General features: G+C 41.1%; 1 protein-coding gene across 1 annotated transcript in view; it reads left to right on the top strand.

The window, feature by feature from the left end:
- Nucleotides 1-1,103: 1,103 nt before the first annotated feature.
- LOC111254058 (uncharacterized) overlaps nucleotides 1,104-22,399 on the top strand; it is a 26,626-nt gene continuing 5,330 nt past the window's right edge. Inside the window, exon 1 of the mRNA XM_086975449.1 lies at nucleotides 1,104-1,149. The gene's annotated coding sequence lies outside the window, so the exon portion shown is untranslated. The remainder of the gene's footprint in view (nucleotides 1,150-22,399) is intronic.

Below are 22,399 nucleotides of genomic sequence, written 5' to 3'. Positions count from 1 at the left end.
CGATGTATAAACACTAATTCTGTTAACAGCCTCAAATAACACTTCCCATCGTTCGTTTTGAGAGCTCCACGAGCCAATAGCTCATATCGTCTCCACGTCGACTATCACCATTCACAGTACCACCACTAGCAGCAGCGGGAAATCCTATAGATCAGTTCATTTCGATTCAGTCATTCAGCTATGAATACCTGTGATACCCCACTATCGGCTCACACTTACAGCCATTAGCCAGCGCAGAGTCGTCGGGCGCGCTGCACTAACGAAGACCAAGTGGACAAGATATCACCCGCAATGTCTATACTTTCACTCTGCCTTGAATGCCGCGCCAATGGGCTGTTGCGGCGCAGCATGCTCTAGAGAACAGGGCGGAACAGCATCGAGCGTTGGCCTGCTTTGTGCAGACCCTTTGTTGGCTAGTCGAATACAGGGCTCTGTATAGCTAATGCAGCATTACGCCGCTGGTTAACAAGGGCTACGAGCTGAGCTGACGGCGAAAGAGGAGACAGACTCATTCTCCCGTAAGCCGTCACGCGCACCGGACCATCAGCTAGGCATCGCTCCTAATGCTGGTTGGTGCTTGGTGGTCAGTTGGCGATGATGCTGAAGTTCGTGTATTTACTTCCTCGGGGTATTTGCGTCTGATATGCACAGCAATAACCTCACAGTCAGTGACTGTAAATGAGCGGGATGAATCCACTAGGGTTTTAATGATGCTTTCCAAGATTTTTCAAAAATTGAACGAAAACAAAGAGAAACGCGGAGAAAAAAGGATCGCAAGCGGAAGTACTCGATCTGAATGCAGGCCGCGAGTCGACATTGACAAGTGGAACGAAGACCGAGTTGCCGAATGAAAAACGTGGTGTTTACGGAGTAAAGATGTGTTTTAAGTGAAGCATTAACTTGTATGGTTTACAGGAGGCGCTAGTGTAATTAAAGTGTTTACGCAGCCTTGAACACACGCATTGGACGAATGTGGGTAGCGCAACGTAATTCATATCGTCTATAACAGACAATTGTCTCAGACAGTAAGAAAACTTGCAATAACCGTAGCAGTAAAATTTTGAGACAACCGGAGACACGTAACAGCTCGTTGGAGGCTGGAACAGACATTGTGAGCCCTGTTTACACCGTAAAATCGATGTGGAAAAGGTTGGTAATCATATGACTTAAAGGACCCGCTCCAGTTATAGACTATACATGAGACAATATATTTTTTTTACAACAATTAGACAGCGATCTATCGATGATTCTATTCTACATACACGTATATATACAAGTGAAATGAGATTTCTGTGCTTTGTTTCTGTACGCTTAGGAGAAGCATTTGTTTGAATCCGAAGCATGTTATGTTTGACGAAACCTAACAACTATGTGTGTCCTAGGTAGTAGCTTCACATTGCTGCACGTCTTGACGTTTGTGATCTATGACGAGGCTGTCAAAAATATTAGATCAGTTTATAGTTACAATAATCGACGCAAATTAATATAACTTTGGCAGCTTTTATGGCTTAAAGGCTGCACGGCCACATAGTCGAGCGTGCACACCTCATAGCTTTGGCTAGTGGTACAGGTTATGTTCGAAATACCCCAGAGTCGGTAGGTGTAAGACACTCCAGACCGACTAGGGAAAATATCCTTTCGCCGCTTTGCTATCCTCTATACTCGCATTTAAGGTCTCGTCAAAAAAAATATCGCTTTCAAACTATACAGAACAACTGACTAACACATGTTCTCAAAAAACATGAATGTACATACATTCATTCATACAGAAGCAATTGAAAACGTAATAATAATTACTCAGAGAATGCTCCCGCGTACAAATCAGGTCTCCGCGATGCTGCGATGGTAACGTGCCTGCGTGACAAACCTATGCAGAAACAGGTGGTATAGATTCGGAACCGTGTACAAATGCACTTCGTTGTGTTGTACTTAAGGTAGCGGGAAACGTACGACTAAATACAATTCTGCTTAGCTTTTCGCTCAAGATATCGCTTGCGTGCATGTGAAAGCTTTGTCTCTTTAACAGTTATTTACTGTTTACAGCTTTCAGTTAATTAACAGCCTATTTAATGGATAGAGAAACGGGAGAAAAACAGGCACTACGCTCCTGAAGTTCGGAATTGTGGTCAACCATTAGGCCCTTCTATTCTTTATCTATCCTTTGCCTAGAATGTCTCACGGTGGGTTATATGACGTCTATAGGTTCAGCATCGTACTGACGCGATCTCTAGGTATACCTCTCCGATAGCGTTTGGCATATTCGTTGCGTACGGTCAGCTATTGCTACAATCAATCAAGATGAGCTAAAAAAAAAAAAAACAAAAAAAAGGTTTTTTTTACCAGTCTTGCAATAAGTCAAGCGACTGTTTTAGACAAAATTGTCGCATCATCGTCTAAGAGTATTATACATTTGAACAGTTTGTTCTCAACTTAATCGTATTATTATTACGCCCTAAGCTCACGTTAGACCTTAATAGTAACAGACGGCGTAGGTTTTGTCACAGGTTTATGTACCCAAAGGCCTACCTATAGACAGATATTCCGTGCTGGAATCGTGAAAAACATTATACTTGCACCATCTACAACTTCTAAGATCGGCCACAACAGTAATATTAGTAAAAGGGCAAGTATTAGGGGCATTGTCGTCCAAGCCTTAAGACATTTGATTGTAAAAAATTTAATAGGTAATAAAAGATCATGCCAACATAGACATACTAATTTTCTTCATTTGCCTGCTGGTCAAAAGCTACATAAAACACTGATATTTTTAAAATGAATTTATTCTTTGAACGGACGATGTTATTACAAATGAACGCAGTTGTCAACTAAGATGTCTAAGCGGATGTGAATACAGTGTGTCAGGAAAAGGCTGGCTGGTGAAACTCGTATTGCTCCCTACTTTATTCAGTTAAAATTCAAATGTGCCTGAAGAATTTTTCATTTTCCAGCTATACAGCGCTTTTTCTTGCTCGGAACATTAAATTGGTGATGAGATTTTTGCGGTTAGAATACGTTCCTGAGCGTCGGATCCGATCTTCACACAAATTGCCAATATACCAGTATACCAGTAATTAAGTCAACTCTTCATATATATAATTGAATAATCGTCTATGGCACCGTCATGTATAAACATGATTATAATTCACAACTATTTTCAATGATTAACACGTTAAGCTTCACGCCAAGTGCTTCCGTAGTAGTTGACATAACGCCGACCTTTATCGTCATTCACGCTATTATATAAGCATTAAAGTCAACTACAACTATAATGTGATGGAACTACGTACAAATGTCTTCATTGAGCTGCTCATTAGGAACGTCTTCTTTAAGTAAGAGACGCGCCATCGTTGTTGTTATTATTATATATTCCACTAATATCTACATGTTTATCTGTGCGTTCTTTGCGCTTGTCGTGATACAAACGATCAGGCTATGATGAAGCATCTTAGCCCTCACGAAGACTCCCCAATGCCTATCTTCTCTTCATTGGAATACACGTTCTTCTACGGTTTTCAACCAGTCGAGTGGCCTGTCAACGACACTTTGACAAAGACCATAAAGTTCGCTGGCTTCGATTTTCTATTGTTATTACTGTTTTCGCCCTCATCGTCGGTCGTTGAAGTGGCAAATTTGAATTCCACTTAAGGATTCTTAATTTAGCAACGTATGAACGAAAAATAAAGGTGATGAACGAAAAACGTAGAAGGACGGAAAAAACACTCGTAGGAGGTTTTTTTTTATAGTGCAACTTACCACCTATGCTAAATAGCTTGTATCTAATTTCAAATGTTTGACCACGGATTAACACTGAAATAGTTCGTTGTACTATAATTATTGTTGCACTGACATTTTGAAGTCACCCTAAAGGTGGGGCTAAATTTAGGCTTGCTAAGATCGGTCGAAAAACACGAGGCTAAATTCTCAAATGATGATCCAACAGTAGTGTCTACAGGAGGTCAGTGTAGATTTTCTATTTGTTTGGCATTTACTATTTAATAAACGCATTTATTATTTTTTTCTTGCCAGGCTCAGAGGTACTAGATAAATGTTCGAGTCTTACTCAGCCTACCCTCGTTGCACGTTGTTTCGTTCGAAAGCAAGCATGTCCGGTTTTAAAGATATACCACTTCACGTATCCTTTAATTTAACAGCCAGTCATAGCAAAGATACTGGAACTGTTTTAATGCACGTCCGCTGTCGTCCAGCCGCCTGGCGGCATTGTTATTATATAGCACCAAATATCTTCATAATACTAGATCGTGTCCATATTTTGCCAAAACTTGGCCCGCTAAACATGCTGGACATCTTCAACGACCACTTAATGGAGCAGCAAATAGCCGTAGTATCGATCAACACAGCAGGGCAACAAGACCCATACCAAACAACATGAGCAAATCGGAAAGAATGGATTTATACGAGAAATATGTACATTGAGCATCAAACCCGCCTAAAACTGTGATCTTTCGAGTATATAACCTAGTTAGGCACAAAACACGAACCTATGCTAAACAAGGAATGTAATTTGTATTCAATAATTATGTCTCATCCATCTATGGGTCTACATGTCGTCAAAGAAAATTTCGAAAACTATAAGCCAGTATTCGACGTGTCCTATGCTCACGAGCCCTGTTTCTAACTCGATTATTAAATGCAAACACATTCTCTCAAACAGTCCCGTTGATAACGACAAAAAACAAAAGGAAAAATTCGGCGTAGGAAATTCCCCCTTGTAGGTTTGGTCGGATGAGCCTGTGAACGGCCTTGTAGCGCTCATCGTTTGGAGATCATGCTGGCTATACGTTTGTTGTTTTGCAATGACGAAAGCGCCATAAGTTACGCTTTTCAGAGGTAGCGTTCGTCGCTGAATAAGCTGCTTACTGCAGTCGTCACACGAAATTGAAGCGATAGTCTTATTAAAAATTACCACCATACTTTATGTAACATCTGCTAACACCCTTTGGCAGAAAAATGTTATTTTTTCATTTAGAGTCCCGAAAAACGTCGATATACTAAACTATAATATCTATGGTCATAATTTAAGCTATTTGGGTTGACATACAATTACATACAAAATATCATCACAGTGTTTCATTGACAGAAATGAGCGACTCCTAATTCTTTCTTTGACCGCGCTGTCACTTGAACGACCGAACCACTATATGTATAACTTGAAACGATGTCTGCACAACGATTTGATTGACTGGGATTTTTCCCCAGCGAAAGATAAAGCTAGCTAAATTAGCCCGCCATCAAATTCAATATCTGATTATACTCGGACCTGAAGATTGAATCTATTGCGATTCGTAAAAACTCTATGATTCAGATGATAAAACTCAATTTTTCGAAATACACCTTAACTCAACACTGTTAAATCCGCTATAAAACAGGTCATTCTATAAAGCTGCTTCAACTAACTCTCCCGGCATTACTGTGATGATCGTTAGTTTTATTCATGCTTTTACGTCTACGACAAAACAATCAGGGCCATTATAATTGAGCGTAGCAAAAGGCTTTTCATTATCTGCACGCAACATTTGTGCGTTGACGTGAATCGACACGCAATGTATTTTCTCTCCCGCCTTTTGTGAATTACTTTTGAATTGTTACCCAGCCAACGAGCAGACGAACTCCTATGTAAACAACTAGCTAGCGTAAATTGTTATCTGGCAGAAGATGGCATCGCCGAAAATGTTTCAGTTGAAAGTGCTGTAATAATCTGGTTGCAACGCAGAGCGGAAAATCACAGGCTGTCTCTGTTGACAGCGGCGGCTGAGAATTCTGTTGTTTATTGAAGCTCGCAGGCTTTGTTGGTGACAGAGCGAGAAAAACGCGCAGAAGATTGTTTTGTGTCAGATTGTTTTGTGTTTGTCCGGTCATTATTCAAAGTACGGAAGTGACTCCCCGTATTTACTCCGCGATAGTCATCGTAGCTGGATTGACATTACGATGTGCGCACTTCTAATTAGAGAGAGAATAAGGCTTGCTGTGCGCGGACACCCTTCGGTGACAAGGGCCTCGAAGTCCTGACGACATTGGGGTGCTATACTATGCACCGGACCGAAGGCTATGGATATCTATGCTGAACCACATTTAGCATTGGAACAAAGCAAAAAAAAGCACCATAGACGCTGTCCTTTTTTATTATAACACTACGATGCAAGATACGTGCATACTGTGATAATCGAACGCAGACAGGACTTTTTATGGAGTTATATCTGTCTATATCGGCGGCGTTGAACGCAAGATGCAGTGAAAACACAGAAGGCCAAACAGCTTTACACGAATCATTCGAATTTGACGTTGACGACAATATTCTATCTGTGTATACCTATAGTCTTAACCGGGTAATAGTTTCATTGAACCTGCTTTCTATGAAAGCGATCTGCAGAGACACAGAAAAACAAAGCCGTCTAACTGAATGAATGAGAAAAAATAAAATTCACATAAGATTATAATATCACCTGACACTTGTGGTGATCAGATAATGTATAATCTAATTATCAGCGGAAATTTAATTGTCCGAAAATAGAATCGCGTTTGCATTGAAGAAGAAAAAAAAGATCGTTGGGTGTGTCCATGTGTATAAAAATTTGCTGAAGGGGTGAAACACTAGTAAATGATTGATCTTTATACAATTGAGAAGCTAGAGAATCTTTGCACCGCAAATTCTCGACCAAAGGACGCAACTAGTGGATCTTCTTTTCCAAGTGGGGCAACTTAAACAATGACCTCCCTATTAGGGGGTTAGATTTGCTGAATGAACAGGCACTTCGCAGTTCAGACGAGATTTTAACGACTGCCTTACCACCGAACCACTGAGGACTTTCAGACGAGTTATTCGCCAAAAATGTTAATTTGACATTTTATTATTGCCTTTATATCGATGTTTACTACTGTGTATGTGTGGTAGATGCCTTCTTAAATTAATTTCAACCCAAAATCTCTACGATCCAATACGATCTATCCTGTAAAGAAACAAAGTGTGGCGCAATCCTTCTCGAATTTTCTGCATATGCATGGATCTTATATCACTTATACGTACAATACGCATACAGTAGCACTGCGGCAGTGTTTAAAGCAGGTTTTCTGCTATCTTTCATTGGTTGTCCATTCACATAGAGATATTAAGATACATACGATACATGTGCAGTAATAGAATCACACAATAATTTATCTCAAATACCCTTGTGTTTTTTTTCTTTCTATATGAATGTGTTGACTATCCTCTGGGGTCTATCCGTTTTTCACCCTCTTCGGTTTTCGTTTCAGCAGACGATAATCCCCTAGAGTGCCTATTTTCACGCTTAGATTAGCTATTATCAGTTATATGCGATAGCATTGATGAATAATTGGTAGCTAACTGCTCAGTTTACCCGACGCGCTCACTTCCTATACACTCGATCCGTTACTGCAAGCGGAGTAATGGAAATAATTCAGCCGACGACTGCTGCTGTTGACCGCCCCCCGCCCGCCTGTCTTAGCCGTCCTTTCCCGTCTCGTCGTCGGCAGTTTATTCTTCATCACACCCCGGCTGGCGATTTAATTTTTCCCCTAGCGTGTCTCAGCGCCAAGATCAAGTAGCCAGTACCGCTTGCGATATCATAGGCGTGATGTCCCGTTCGAGACCGTGTTCGTGTGGTCGTCATTATTCGTTGGATACCCGACGACACACAAGTGGAAGAAGCGCGTCAATAACAGAGCTCACAGATCAGGGCGTGGTACATGGAGTACGATGCCGTTTCGATATAGAAGAAGCCAAATTGGAGGAAGGAACGGGGGCCTGGGGAAAGAACGACTCATTCACTCACTGTATCATCTCATATATATATCATGCACAAATATCTCCGTTGTGGGTCGTTACCGGCCATCTGTGGTGTTCATCCGAGGCTGTCGCTTTCCTCGCGATCGGACACTCCATTGCTTCAACACATCTCGCTTTCTTAGACTGCCGAATATGTTACTGGACTGGTAAGTGCGATTGTTGATGTGGCTGCCACTACCGCTAATAGTCGTGTTGTTGTGTCGATGTTAGGGGCGTAAGCTGGCGCCCCTCCTTACGTATTGAAAACATTGGCAGTTCTATAAATCAGAAGGAGAAGTAATCGGTTCCTAGGCTCGATCTGGTCCGGCCGAACGAGCGCAACTCTGTTCGCTGATGACAGAACGATACAGATTAAAAATCCTCTTTACGACTGTAGATATAGAAAAAAGCCTTCAGCAATAGCTGGGCGTCAAGACAATTTTCGTTTTGAAGGCTGCGGCTTCTTTCTAATAAGCTTATCTGAACTTGAGGAGCTTCTTGATGTTACCATTGTACTCGCGATAAATGGGAATTGGTTTCCACGGAAGACTAACGGTATACGATGACACTCTTGACCGCGCAGTTAGATATTATCTAAGCGTCTTACGACATACATTTACGCTCGCCGCACTTAATTATTTTGTTAAATTTGAAATTTGTGGTTAGTTCCTTTCGTGGTAAACGAAAAGATAAGCTTCAGCTGTCTTTTACTTATACTGTCGCTATCGATGCTCCTGCTCGAGCTGCTAGCAATCACCCTGAAGTCTACTTCATACCGCTCGCGAATTAAACTGTATCCCGGATACTGACTAAATCGCAAGATTTTTTATGGCGATCTAGAGATGAAAATTTGCTTTTGGTCTGTGCTACTATTGTTTTCGTTATATGTGATCGAAACTGGTCGACTGTTACCGTTCCTTAATCTGCCCTGAGCGAAACTTGAAATGTTAATTTTAGCTAATGGAAAAATAAATATTCAGTGCAAGCACCCAGTGCGATATCGAAATGGGTTTAACAAGATCTGCGTGTTTTACGAAGAAACTTAATTGCCATAGCATAGAAAGTTAGAAAACGGTGAGCTACGATTTGACACTGGTGATCAATCAATCACTATTTTAAAACTGAAAAGTAAAAACGCCAGAGACTGCTATTTCCTTTTGTACCTCACAGAATTCGCAGAATCGACAGTAAGGCTGACTTACCTAATTTAGCAGAATTTAAACCGATAATGTCTGACACATTTTATGTAAACTTCGGGCATTTACATGAGGCAAATACGCCTAAAAAGTGCGTTCTGAACTTCAGCATACCTGTTCCGAATAAAAGCAGGTGAGCTTCTAACGACACCCTATTTGACAACAGCGACAGTATTTAGAATCATTACTGCTACCCACCAAAGGACGAAAGTTTAATCTTCGATGATTTTCGTGACCAAACTCATAACAAAATGGCAGCAAGTAAACAAAATAGAAATCAATCAAGGGCAAAAGCTGAGAGACGGCTGGGTTTCGGGATGATGATGATCATCATCATTAACGAACTGGATATTGTTGCTTGCATGTTTATATCATGTTATGTGGACGACCAGCTGATGACCCTGACCGAACGACATCGGTCATCTCGTCCGGTTTCGGAGTTTCATCGGGGAAATATGGCCACGATGCAGGCTTCGGGATCGCAAGCACCACGGTTCGTATTGTCAGAACGCCGAGAGTGGGTTGAACATTGCCGCCCCCAAAAATGAGTGGGTCGCAAAAACATATGACAATCAGACGTGAATCGTAATGAAAGCCTTCAGTGTAATGTCGTCGTGTCGTCTTCATTGGAGCTATCTCTGAACATATCGCGGTAGCGATAAGCAAAGGTATCATGTACATGGCAATAAAGTGTTTTTCTTGTCACTAATATTACTGTATATGCACCGCAAACACACGCTGTTGTGACGACTCTGTGCGCTTGACACAGTTGGAGTGGTGTCCGGAAACAGAAATTAAGCGCATGGAAAAATGAAGTGAGTCTAGTTCTGATGTCTCCAAAGCGGGTTCTGATGTCACGGCTAGGGCCGACCCAATATTAATGCCCAGACTTCTGTTATCGATCAGCGGTTCGTAGTCCAGTTTGTTAATATCACCTAAAAATGACAAATCATCTAGTGAATTCCGTTATTTCCTTTTATTAATAAAAATTCCTTTGAAGCTATGAGGATAAAGTGCAGCATAAATTATGTAAACGGGATATATAATCAGAGATAGCGTATGGCGTGTCCAACACACAACGGCAATTGTTTCCATAACTCTATGTTTAAAGCGACTGAATCTCACGTCTAGGGACCGAGAAAGCGTTTTGACGCAAAGTGATTTGATGACACAAACCTAAGCTTTGCCTTCAGACTTGTCGGCCCACCAATGCTGAATAAATCTACCATTAAATACCAATTATTATTAAGACGCTCTTTAATCTCTCGCTTACTGGATGCTAATAATAACTCGCTTACATTTAAAAAAAGTTCCATGCGTCCCATAACATACTGACTCTCCCCTTCAACATAAAATACCACCACATGAGATAGTGGTCGGGTAAAAGAATGATTGCCATATACAAAATATAAGGTAAGACAAGCGATCGAACAAGCTATTCAACTGTGCTATAGATACATTCATAAGCTCGTAGACGTCAAAGTCGATTTGAGTTTCGTTTCTCCTATAATCGGTGTCACAAACGCTTCTTAGAGTCGCTCGTGGTGCGTTTCGTCACAAATGGTTGTTGGCCCGCGTCTCTAGCTACGAATATATTCAAGGGTCTTTTGCATCTGAGAGAAATCGACTTTGGAAACGGCCTTTCGATGAACAGACCGAAAAAAACTATTTCTTGAGGTAATGATGCTGTAAATTTACGAACACCCACAAACAGCACTCGTAGCCTTTAAAAGATGCTTTTACTTTTCTGTTATCACGGCAGAGTGGAATTTAAATGGTATAGTGTGTTTATCGGAGATTCAGTCGATCGATTACTAGTTAATGGCGCGAGACAACTCTGTCAATATGGTGCTCAGCATCATTAGTATATAGCCGATTTTTTGTTCAAGCTCGTCGATAATAATTCGAGCTTATTGCATGCACTAGCGAACGGTAAAAGAATACCATTATTTTTCACTCTGAAGTGTTACAATGTTCTTCTTTGGGTTGCGTGAGGATGCGCAGATATGTCCAGGGTGATTCGCTGGCATTGCGGACTCTGAAAAGGATTGAGGAACTGTTCACCGCCTGTGGCAAACTGCATTGCCTTATGAATTGATGACGTCAAGCTGACGACACCTAGGCTTTCGAGTTGTGTTCTGTCATTTGACCACGATGGGTAACGTGTTTGCTAATATTAAGGTTAGGTGGTAATCTAGGTTCGAATCTTGGCAGAGACACAATCCGTTTTGGCGGGGAGCCAGCCGTCTAACGGAATGCCGAACGGCGATGCTAAACACAAAAACTCGAAATATTAAAAAACTACTTATTTTGTTTTACTACAACTTGACGTTCGAGTGCTTCTATTGGACCCGAACTCAAGATTTGTTCTTCCCCTCCCCCCGCCCCCCTTCCGTGCTTTCACAAGATTAGTAAAGTATGTCACCGTTAACGAAGAACGGCCTACGTTAGATTGCTTCTAGTACCTACTATAATGATAAGGAATCCCGCCTTTATAGCTGCATCATTGATCATCAACTGCCGGCAACGATCTGTTCAAAAAGGCTACGACTACGACAACAAGCTCCACTTTCTATTTCTACTTTTCTCGTTAACCATTGTCGAGAGCTGACCGTCCGTTGAACGAACAGTAGAATCAATGGACCTTCTCGGTTTTAAAGGGGACTGATCCATTAACGTCTAAATTCTTTATTCCCAGGTCTGGATAGCTCTTGCTATCATAAAGATTCTTCTAGTAATAACTTGTCTGCTTTCCCGTCTCGCAAAAAGATTTGATAGACGCAAGCAACTCGAAAAATGGAAGCGGTACGCGTGCACTGACAGCATTTCTATGATCCAACTATCCGATATAGGTTCAGCGGCTTTCCAGTTTCGACACCCTATACCGATTTCTGCTTTCAACACCATTTGATGGTTAGAAAGGCGGACGGATCTTCTGCCTAGTTAACTGAAATTGTGCATCCACAACTGCGGCTTCTCAAATCGATACCGTGGCATAAGTCTATCAACCAGCAACGTGTAGTTTTTAATATTTCAAGGAAGATAGTTTCCAAGAGTGCAAAATAAATTAGAACAAAAAAACTAGCTCCACTTTGGATGCCCGTGTTTTCACGCGTTCCCTCAAGCCGTGATCTAAACGACAAAAATACGAGAGAACTTCGAGTGTGGGTCGATAGACGCCAAATTTGATTCTCATCAAAAGATGTTCGGTTTCTAAAATTGCTTGAAATGAAAGAACAATATACAATGAGTCATTATTAAATAGGTATGTTTCACATATGACAGAGCTAAAGCTAAAAATGTCATACTTTATCCTAGACTACTTAAAAATTATATATTAGTGCCGTTGGTTGGAATGATGACCTTCTTTATTTCTAAAATGCATTAATAAATTGTGTTGTAAGTTACATCTTTGTTTATTTCCTTCTATTGCGATAAGTTACTGAACGATCCTAGCATCCATTAGATCCCTCTTGGAACTAGCTCGTTGCCCTAAACCTGTGAAATCGCTATCGGTTGAGCTACGGCAAAACTAAGCAAATAATATAGCTCGTGAATTTTTTTCAGCCATGACGGTATCTTAAAATCTCAATGACGAATGGTCATTGAGACCATGGTCATGGACATTGGGACCAGCGAGACATTGGACCATTCATGGTGATTTCTCAAAATCAAGCATTTGAAACCTATTCTACTTCATCCCATTAGAGTTTTGTTTTTTTTTTTGTGATCTTCGTTTAAAGAGATGGCAGAGCAAAATAGACGTTTTTCACGAATAACGATTTATTATATATTTCATTCGGCCATTGTCTGTCAGTCCTATGATGTTCTAACTAGAGTTCCGGTTTCATTTATTTGAAACCATAAAGTAAATCATTCAAATATTTTTTCTGTTTAATTTCACCTTGTTTAAGTGCCCAGCTAGCCATGTGTATTAAAGCAGAAACGGCATAAAAATTCAGCATACGTCCATCTGGTTAAAAAAAAGTAGTTAGCCCATGTTTAGCAGGTGCAGTGTACACAGTTGCTACCTATATTGGCGGCCATATCTTCAGTAAATATACAATCGTTGGTATCAACTAACGGAAACACTATTCAACATAGTAGCTTTTTTAGCCATGCATGTCAACAACACCTTTTATCTGAAGAGTTCAATAGTTACGCCACACGCTGGATCCCAGTTGTCGCTTACTTTTCGCTTCGCCATTGAAAATCATGAGATTCATAACGTAGTTACGTATCACCATTGAATAATTTCTGTACAGTTGGCTCGATCCTATTCTGAGTACGTGTTAAGTCTGCAGACATCAAAAGTAGCTTTTTTTGGTGCCACTTGGTAGCTGACTCATTTTTTTAGGTCTAACTACCTGCCTTGGCACAATAACGAGCTTAGTGCATGGAAACGGTTCAGGAAGTAAGGCACACGTGTCGTAACTGCACTCTCCTTTAAGGGTGAAAGCTATACGACCAGTTATGTCTCGTCACGGAATCAAATCACGCTAAAAGCGGGGCAATAGACGGAGTTGATAGTCACGAGATCGTAAAAGGCTATTTTACTCTATGTAGCTCAACTTACCTATAGCCTTCAAGCATCGAAACACTTACCTTATTTTCTGGCCTATCACTCCGTTCGTTGTCTCTGTTATAGTATTTAATGTTGCTTTTCATATCCTTAACGAAACATTATTAATTCAAACTTACATACTTTAATTAATCATACTGTTTCTGCGCCTTGCATGGTGGGAGTGTAAAATAGAAAAAAATGGTGGCACTCATCTTGCCTTCGTGCGTCTCTGCGAGCAACCAAGAAAACTGGGACACAAATTAGATAAGAGAAATGACGTAGTTGAGCGTCCCAGGCAGCTCATCGAAGGTATATCCAAATAAGATCGAAGCAAATTTCACTGCAGAAATATATTACTGAACGGAGGCTCATGAACCTTTTTATACTTTTCCTGTATTGGTTTCAAAATGCCCTAAGGCTATCGCACGAAAGGGCGTACCGTCAAGGGCTTATCAACTAGGGTTATTGAATAGGTCGTAAGGTGCTCAATTACCTTACTACCCCAAGGATGGCAAATGAAATGAGTTTCGCTTTTTAGCATTACGAAATATTTCCGTTTTTCAGCGCTAAAAAGCGTCGAGTAGGCGTTATACAGTTCGAGCCAATTATATGGATCACACACTGCACGATTAACTTGTAATAAAATGTCTACAAATTTAACATGCGTTATTGGGGCCGTCACAACTAATTCGTTTTGGATTCTCGAAAAATCGCGAGCTTCTGTGACGCTCAAACAACAGACAGACACGCAATTAACTATATAGGAAGTAAAAGTATACATTTCCTTAGCGTGAGTAACTTAATCTGTTGCCATAATTCCGATATGTACGGCCGTCTCTTTTGAGAGCGATAGGTTAAAGACAACAGCCGCTACCGAACAAATTAAGTACATTTAGAAAGAAATTCCCTAATCGACTAGTATTGTTATTGAATACTTTGCGTACCATCCCTTCAGTTGGTTATACAACTTTTTATCAGCAAGCTAGGGTTCCGTGACTTCTCGCGCGACAAGATTCACGGAACTCCGTTGTTTTCGTCCATCTGCTACGATGCTACTCAGGAAAAATTTCACAAATGCCGCCGAAAAATAACCATTATCACATGTATTGCTTTACCGCATAGAATAGTGCAACATGTTGAAGTGGAGTTTCTTCTAACCATATTGACCGACAACACCCAACCATCCATTCGAGTCTCCTATATTGTTTTCTAGCCCTTCCGTTCTGTCAGAACCAATTCGGTTGGCAGATCTATTACTGTACAATGTGCATCTGACTTCGACCATCGTAAACGTTGTTTCGTTAAAAAAACAAACAAACAGCGTTTCTTCTTCTTCTTTCTTTTAGATACAACGGTTCACAGGAAGCTCCTGTGCGACGATATCAAACGATAACTATTTACGTCTTTTGATCCCTCTGATACTTTTCCGTCTGCATGAGGCACCTGCGTGTGACAGCGAACGATCGAATCTACAGCCGCAACAACAAATGCATGCTCACGGCAGCGAGATAAATAACAGATAGACGTATCCGCATATTCTCCTAGACAGATACGATACGCGGGATTGTTCCATATGCAGGCGTAGGAGAAGCTGCCAGTAAAATGATGACTTCGTCGTGATGCTGATGACAGCACAAGTCAACCACGAATTACTCTGCCTACGTATGTAGAAACAGCTTCGAAGTAAACGGCACCTCACTTGTAGAAATAATGATAGAGTTGGAAGTAAATACTAACGTATTTCTCTTTTGCGGCCAATGGCAAGCGGTGTAGAGTCCCCATGATAGCTTGGTGGCTAACGTACTAGCCTGCTAATCGTAGGGACTTGATCTTGTGGTCTGGTTCGAGGTTCGTTTCGTGATGGCTGGGAGCCAGCCAGCCGTTTGTTCTGATGCCGGAATTATGCCTAACGACTATAGCGGACTTACAACTCAAAACATGAAGAGATTGATGTAGAGTAGTTTTCTGGCTTTGATGATTTCTATAGAAAACGGAGGGAGTTTAGGAGACGAGTCGTGACAGAAACTGTTTAGAAATGCGTAGAAATTCGAGAAGGTAGCAGGGGGCAAAGCAAAAACGAGGCTGCGAAAATAAAAGTTGTTTACCCTAGCTGAGGATGACGGGCGCCATCTTAATATATTGGTAGCGACTGATGGGCAACAGTTCAAGCGACGAGACTATATATATATATATATATATATAATAATTGTGTATATATGCGTGTACATTAACAGATGAAACCTTTTGAAACTTTTGCTACCGAAACTCTGCCTTTTAATTGGTTGATTTAACATTTCGTAGGACTGCCAAGTAAACCATACCAGTACGCCTACTGACCAGAAGATAGCAAGTGATTGAAACTGTTTTTATCCGAAGAAACTTTAACCATACACTGAGCCTTGCTGTAATCTATAGTTTTCGATAATTATATCGTTTGAAGAAGGTAATAGGATACAATATTCAGGTTTTAGGTACAAGCAGGCAAATCAAACGTTCCCTTATTCCCATTATTATTATGTTCCTTTGCCAGTTAGAGTAATAAGGCAGTATACTCAACCATGGTGAAACAAAATTAAGCTGCTTAAGTGAGCAGTCCAGCTCCGCAGTAATTGCATCCATCAAATCGAATAGGTACTTTTTATAGTCTTCACGCATTTTACCATAACAGCGGTTTTGCCTAATGAAGCCTATTGTAGATTCGACGGAAGGCAACACTCTCTGATTACAGACCACATCCTGTGACAAGCTCATGGTCTCTTGCAATCTGATGATAATTTACAGCTAATGACCATAGCCTTGACAGTGCCCTATGAAGTTTAGTTTGCCCGGGCTAAGCAACAGATCAGTGGCCTCGGCTTTCCATCGGAATACGAGGAGTAACGACAAATCGGTCGAACGTAGTACCAACAGATGCGGGCCTAACTATGGTCGTAACCGTGTTATTACGATGCCTAGCCAAAAGTCACCTTAAATCGTCGTCGGTCATTATCTAACGAAGCAAATAGTCGACGCCACCCAAAGCAAGCCTGCCCTATTGATGCTATTGACATCATTTCATTAGTACTATAGCTGCCTTTAGGCGACTGTAGCGGACTAGATGCACGCATGCATACATACGTTATAGTATAGTAAATTCGACAAAAACAAATAATAGTTTTGGCTGGTCATACTGTCCCGTGATAATACGCCACCCGCTCGAGAAGAGTCGCATTATCACATACAGGTCAAAGATTAGATGCAGCATGGAAAGCACTGCTTTGTTACCATGCATGGAATTAGGAGACCGTTGACTGTCGCCTTTAAATTGTAGTTAACAGATTTGCTCAGAGAAGGCACTGCTTGCAGAGTCGGCCCGATGCACGTCGAGGCTTGACTTTCGCTAAGATGTATGTACTTTTGAGCTACCGTCACATAAGTCAGAAAGGAGGCAACGAAAAACGAGAATAGTCATATCGCATATATAGCGTTAGAATGTTGATAAAGGTGAGGGTGGAAAGTTTCTGTATTAGATGACAAAGACTGGCCTGCACAATTTGGCTTATCTACCATTATGGACACCTTATCAAGTAAAAGATTGTTCATTTGAAATTTTTCACTACGTCCACAGATGGATAATTATAGTTAATTACAAATATATGCTCAAATATCGCTTATGGGCCTGTTATTATTAATCGTGTGCTACTGACCCACTTTATCGCCCTTTCTTATCAAAAGCTTACAAGACACGGGTAGTTTAAACATTATCTGAATCGGTCAGAAAAGGCGCCTTTGGCATATACTTACTAGAAATACCAACAGGGTAGAGGATGACGCGTTTCAGATTATGGTCTAAGGCGAGGTATTGGCACAAGCTTCTCTAACGCAGAGGTAAAAAGCCGTAACACTGGGGGAGTAAGGAAGTTTGTGCACCACATATGCCCACCTTGAGGGTGCTAGCGCAGCAGGAACGGATTTGCCGGAGACCTTCTTGCAGAAAAGAGCAGGCTTTCGAAGGTCAGGCTAAATAGAATCCCAAGAAAAAAAAAGATGATCTTAGCATGTCGGATTCGCACGCAAGATGGAGGGGCTCCAACTTTCTTCCCCAGGGACTATGCTCTTCTGGAGCGCGGGGACCTCGACTACGATGACCCTGACTCGTCGATGTGGTGGCACACCTCTTGTCAATCCGTAGTATTATTAAAAAAAGGCCAGGTTTAGTTTTAAGTAAGGTATAAGAAAGAAATTGAAAATCAGTGAGTATTGGTTTCGGCTAGAATAGGTCCAATTGTATAGATTGACTCCCACAGGAGGTAAGTGTTGTCCTGGTGGCCTGCAGTCCTATGCGAACCGTATTTTTCAAAGAAACAAAATAAAATTCTAAATGACCGTTAATTGGGGCACTCAACAGCGATAAATTTAAGCAGCAGATAAGTGATGGTCACACGCCTATAAGAACGTGTTTCCTAAATAACTTTCTTTGACATAATTTCTCATAGTAAACTGCTGAAAATGTTTACGCAGCAATCGTCACTTTGGATTATTATGGCTGCCCGGTATTGTGGGAATCATGCCTAATAATACTGAGTTATTATAAATAGAATCTGCTACAAAAGCGGCACGACGAGATCAAACGAAATAATAGAATTTCCACCTATCCTATAACTATAATATAAATCAATACTGGTGTCGATACGTATCGATCTCGAGACGTAATTGAATAATTAATCATTCGTGGATTCGGAAGAATCTGTGACTGAGTTTGAGCCTGACGGTACGACCAAAACGATTGTATACATGGGGGACTGCAAATTCATGCAAGGATGCTCGTGCTTCTCCTAGCTCTTTTGTACACAGTCTGTGTGTTCACAAGCAGAGATAGGTTTACTAGTCAAGAGTCGGTTGCGAGCAGCTTCGACAAGATAAATACAAACAACGCGTACTGGCCGTTTGCACTGACGGGTTGCTTTAAACCCTTTACTAATCGTCCTTTTTTCTCTTTATGCTACGTATGACTAGAAAAAAGTTACGTTTAGTGTTTATCTTTTCAAAGCATAACATTATCATTTTGTGCTATTTTTCCTATTGTGGTAGAACACCGAAGGGTGAAGAGGGTATCTGGTGTTCTCGAGGCCATGCAGGCTGAATCAGACGAGATTTCGCGACTGCAACATCAGCTAACAACAAAAGATATTTTTACATCGTACTATTACTATTATGTTTCAAATGGCGAAAAAAAAACCTGATGGAATGATAACTGGGCAATGAATATGGCGACGCTGCCGGCGACGTTAGTTAGACGTGCTATTGTTCTTCGACCCAATTGCTATTATTCAATATTGGTCCCATAGCACACTTGGTTCAGGGAAGCGTGTTAGGAAGTATGAGCATGTGCCACTTTTCGGTGCCTTACCCAAGTGTACGTTTGTCCGTCGAAGAGTCGGTCATCCCACAAGATTCGCTCGCATGAGGACGACGACGCCGCGAAAGAGGTAACTATAAAAAGAGTAATTATAAGCGGGACTCTATCTGCCTGCGATAAAGACGTAAGGCAACTAGGATTAATTAGGTAAATTATTGTGTTCAAAACGTGTGTTTGTAGTAGTTGTTGTGGTTCGTTATCGACACGAGAAGAAATCGGGCGCCAGTGACTCAACGATACAGTAACTTCATTTATTGAAGCGCCAATAAAATGTAGTGGGCCGTTAAGTAAGAGGGAGCTAAATAAATAACGGGCAAAATATACTGCTCGATAAAACTTAACCGTCTGGTATAGAAGTGTGTTGCGTAAGAATGTTTATGACGATTTATGGCGATACTTTGAGGTGCAAAGAGGTACAATCAGGTCTCTGGACACTAGTAAAATTGAATTCACAGTTGTTTCGTTCAGAGTATTGTTTGTAGAGCTAAGAAAGCATACTGCTTCAAGATGAGGTATGCAATGTTGTATGATATTAGGCTATATGACGTCTTTGATGAAATGCTGACGTAGCTCGAAACGTCTATTTAGCTTTTTGGTGTTCAATTTGTCTGACGTGAGAAAGGACGGGTGCACATGGAAAAACATATAGAAAGCTGCCAACAACAGTCCAAATAGTTTTTTTTTTTTTTTTTTTTTCTTAAACGAAACGATGCTGTTTTAACCAATAAATACAACGTTTTTAACAAGGAAGAAGAGCTGTGAAAAACAAGCATGTGTCTATGACCGATCAAACACGCACTGATTCTATATTAAATGTCAATATTTTCATACTATGTGTATAGATTACCGTATGTGGGAACAGTCACGGAAAACTACCAGCTCTTGACCATATTTCTGTCCCCCCGATCAACCGAAACGAACACGCATACAAAATATAGTTGACTTTAATGCCAAATCGGAAGAACTGTGATGGCAAAGACTTTGTTGGGCCGGACCTTTTTTTTTCCAAATATATAATATTCGTTCACACACACGTAGACACCAACTGTCAGCATATCATTGTCGAGTATATTTTTGCAGATTACCGCAACGTTATTTTGAAAAGATTGTTGATCGTCCACCTGTCGACCCGAATTTCACCTGACAGTAACAATTACGTATAAAGAAGATCAATCATATACGTTAGAGGCGAGTTGGCGGCGTTTGAGCTTTAGACAATCTAGAATATCGACTCTTTGCTACGGCGCATACGCTGCAAGGAGCGTAAATTCGAAATCGGATACAAATTGGTCTTCGTAATGGTCATGAGTCATAAATAGCGAAAGTACCAGCTCAGAGGCCAGTCTGTTCAAAACAAGAAAAGATTTTTTTAGATTTGAGCATACTCTTTTCTATGGCCCGATGGTAATGCGTCGACATGTTAATTAGATTGTTTCAGCGAAGATGTATAGTAAACGCTATCTAGGGGGGCCTGTTCGCGACTTGTTATGACTTATGGGTCCATTGTGTCAAAATGAATCGAAGTGGGCGTTGTTTGATGCTCCGTTTCGGTAGAAGAATGAATATATATTTGGACTTAAAGCAATAACAATACATTTTGCTCTTGAAAGAAAGGTGTGTTTATGGGATTGACACGCGACAATGCATCTGGCAGTGGCATCAGCACTAAACCGATCGGTCTGCAACAACGATGGTCAGGAATCGTCACTAACGCCACCTATTTACTGTACATGGTAGGGGGAAAGGCTGCGAGCAGGAAAGGCACCACTGAACATGTACGATGTATTATTGTCATGCTTTTGCAATTATGGCAGTCTGAAGTGGTTTAAATAGTAACCCCCCAAAGACGACAACAGTTGCACTTCAGAAGTGTCATTTGTGGTCACAGATACTGAGCGAATCGACCTACTTGTATCTAAGTAAAGTGTCGATATCATGGTAACGTTCGTCAATGTATATTGAATAACACTTTTTTGCGGAACGAAAATTATTCGTGTATTAGCATCGGTGTGTCGCTTCCTACCGCTTCTCTAGCAATATAGCAGAGGTTTCATAAACTATGAAGCATTCTATATAGGAGAATCTTTGTGTGTTTACACCCACATATTCGCGAGACCTCTATGTAACGATGATATAGTGTATTTGTTTCATGGTCAGCGGAACAAGGAGATACTTGACGTTGTCCGGGCGGATCCGTCGGTAGCCTATTGGCTACCCACCACAGAAGGTGCAACGGATCAATACGCATTCATTCGTCTTGTAGTATCGTGCCTGAGGCGCCATCAACTAGTCAAAATACGTGGTGTCTTCTTGCGTTTTCTCATCGTTGAATGCCTCTAAGCTGCATCTCCGAAGTGGTAGCAGACTTTGCAAATTAGAAGCCCCGCTTCAACTGACGCCCTGTAGTCGGTCAGTTGTTCACGGAAGCGTTAGAGTAAAGCTTGAATCTGTCTCCAGGATCTCTGCCTCATGCGAAACCAGTGCGCGCTCCATTCAAACATAAATATGGGTAAATTATATATATGTCGGTGCGGCATCCGCAGTGCGTTGTCCTGGGCACGACAACGGATTGTGGTCGACCTTTGGTAATGGCAAACTATGGATATGAGACACCTGTACCGTAACCGCTAAAAATCGGTAGCCAACCGCGATGTATACAGCCTAAACTCATTTGTTTACCAACTTGGATAGCTACGAAACTGGTGTTTCGGTGTAATATAGCTTGGGACACACTTTGCTTGACCATGACGAGTGTTGAAGATGCCATTATTCGAAGGCTGACGAATTATTGGACTGTGGTCGCGGCATTTATGGCCGTTGGCAACCGAGTAAAACGTTATCAATTTATTTGGAAACAATCAGTATCATATTAGTCAAATAAATAACTATAACTAAACGCCGTGGTTACGGGCCGTTTAAGCCGTTAAGTTCAAAGTCACACGTTTGTTGATGCCTCTGTAGGATTGCTTTTGTTAGGATTACGTGGACCGGCGAAACGGACGTCTCCATTAGTTGGTGCGGATTGTAAGCCCAATTATGCTACACAGACGCACGAAAAGTAACAGAATAATCTCCAAAGTGGGGAATTCACCAAAGCTGAGCGGATTAACGAAACTGAATTTATTAATTCAAATGCCCGTTTTTCTATTTTATTTTAAAGACGAAAAACATAATGGGGTGCGGTCGTTTAGAATTTCAGAGTAATAAGGAATTGATCGATTCAAGGTCGATTTAACAAACAGTTTGCTGGGCCTAATATAAAGCTTTTCAAGCAATGTCTGTCGCTCGGAGTACTATGTGATTCCACTAAGTGCGTGTGAACAGCGAAGGTGGCCATGATATCTAGCTGAATTGCCAATCTATTTATCAAATAGCTACATAGGTTAGCTATATAAGAGGAGGTCGACAGTACTGACAGCGTAAATTTCTGTAATTTCTCT

The sequence above is a fragment of the Varroa destructor genome, unplaced genomic scaffold (assembly GCF_002443255.2).
Source record: "Varroa destructor unplaced genomic scaffold, Vdes_3.0 BEIS01000007.1, whole genome shotgun sequence".
NCBI classification, from domain to species: Eukaryota; Metazoa; Arthropoda; class Arachnida; order Mesostigmata; family Varroidae; genus Varroa; species Varroa destructor.
Note: the sequence above shows the minus strand (reverse complement) of the source record. Positions and strands in the feature narration are given on the sequence as shown.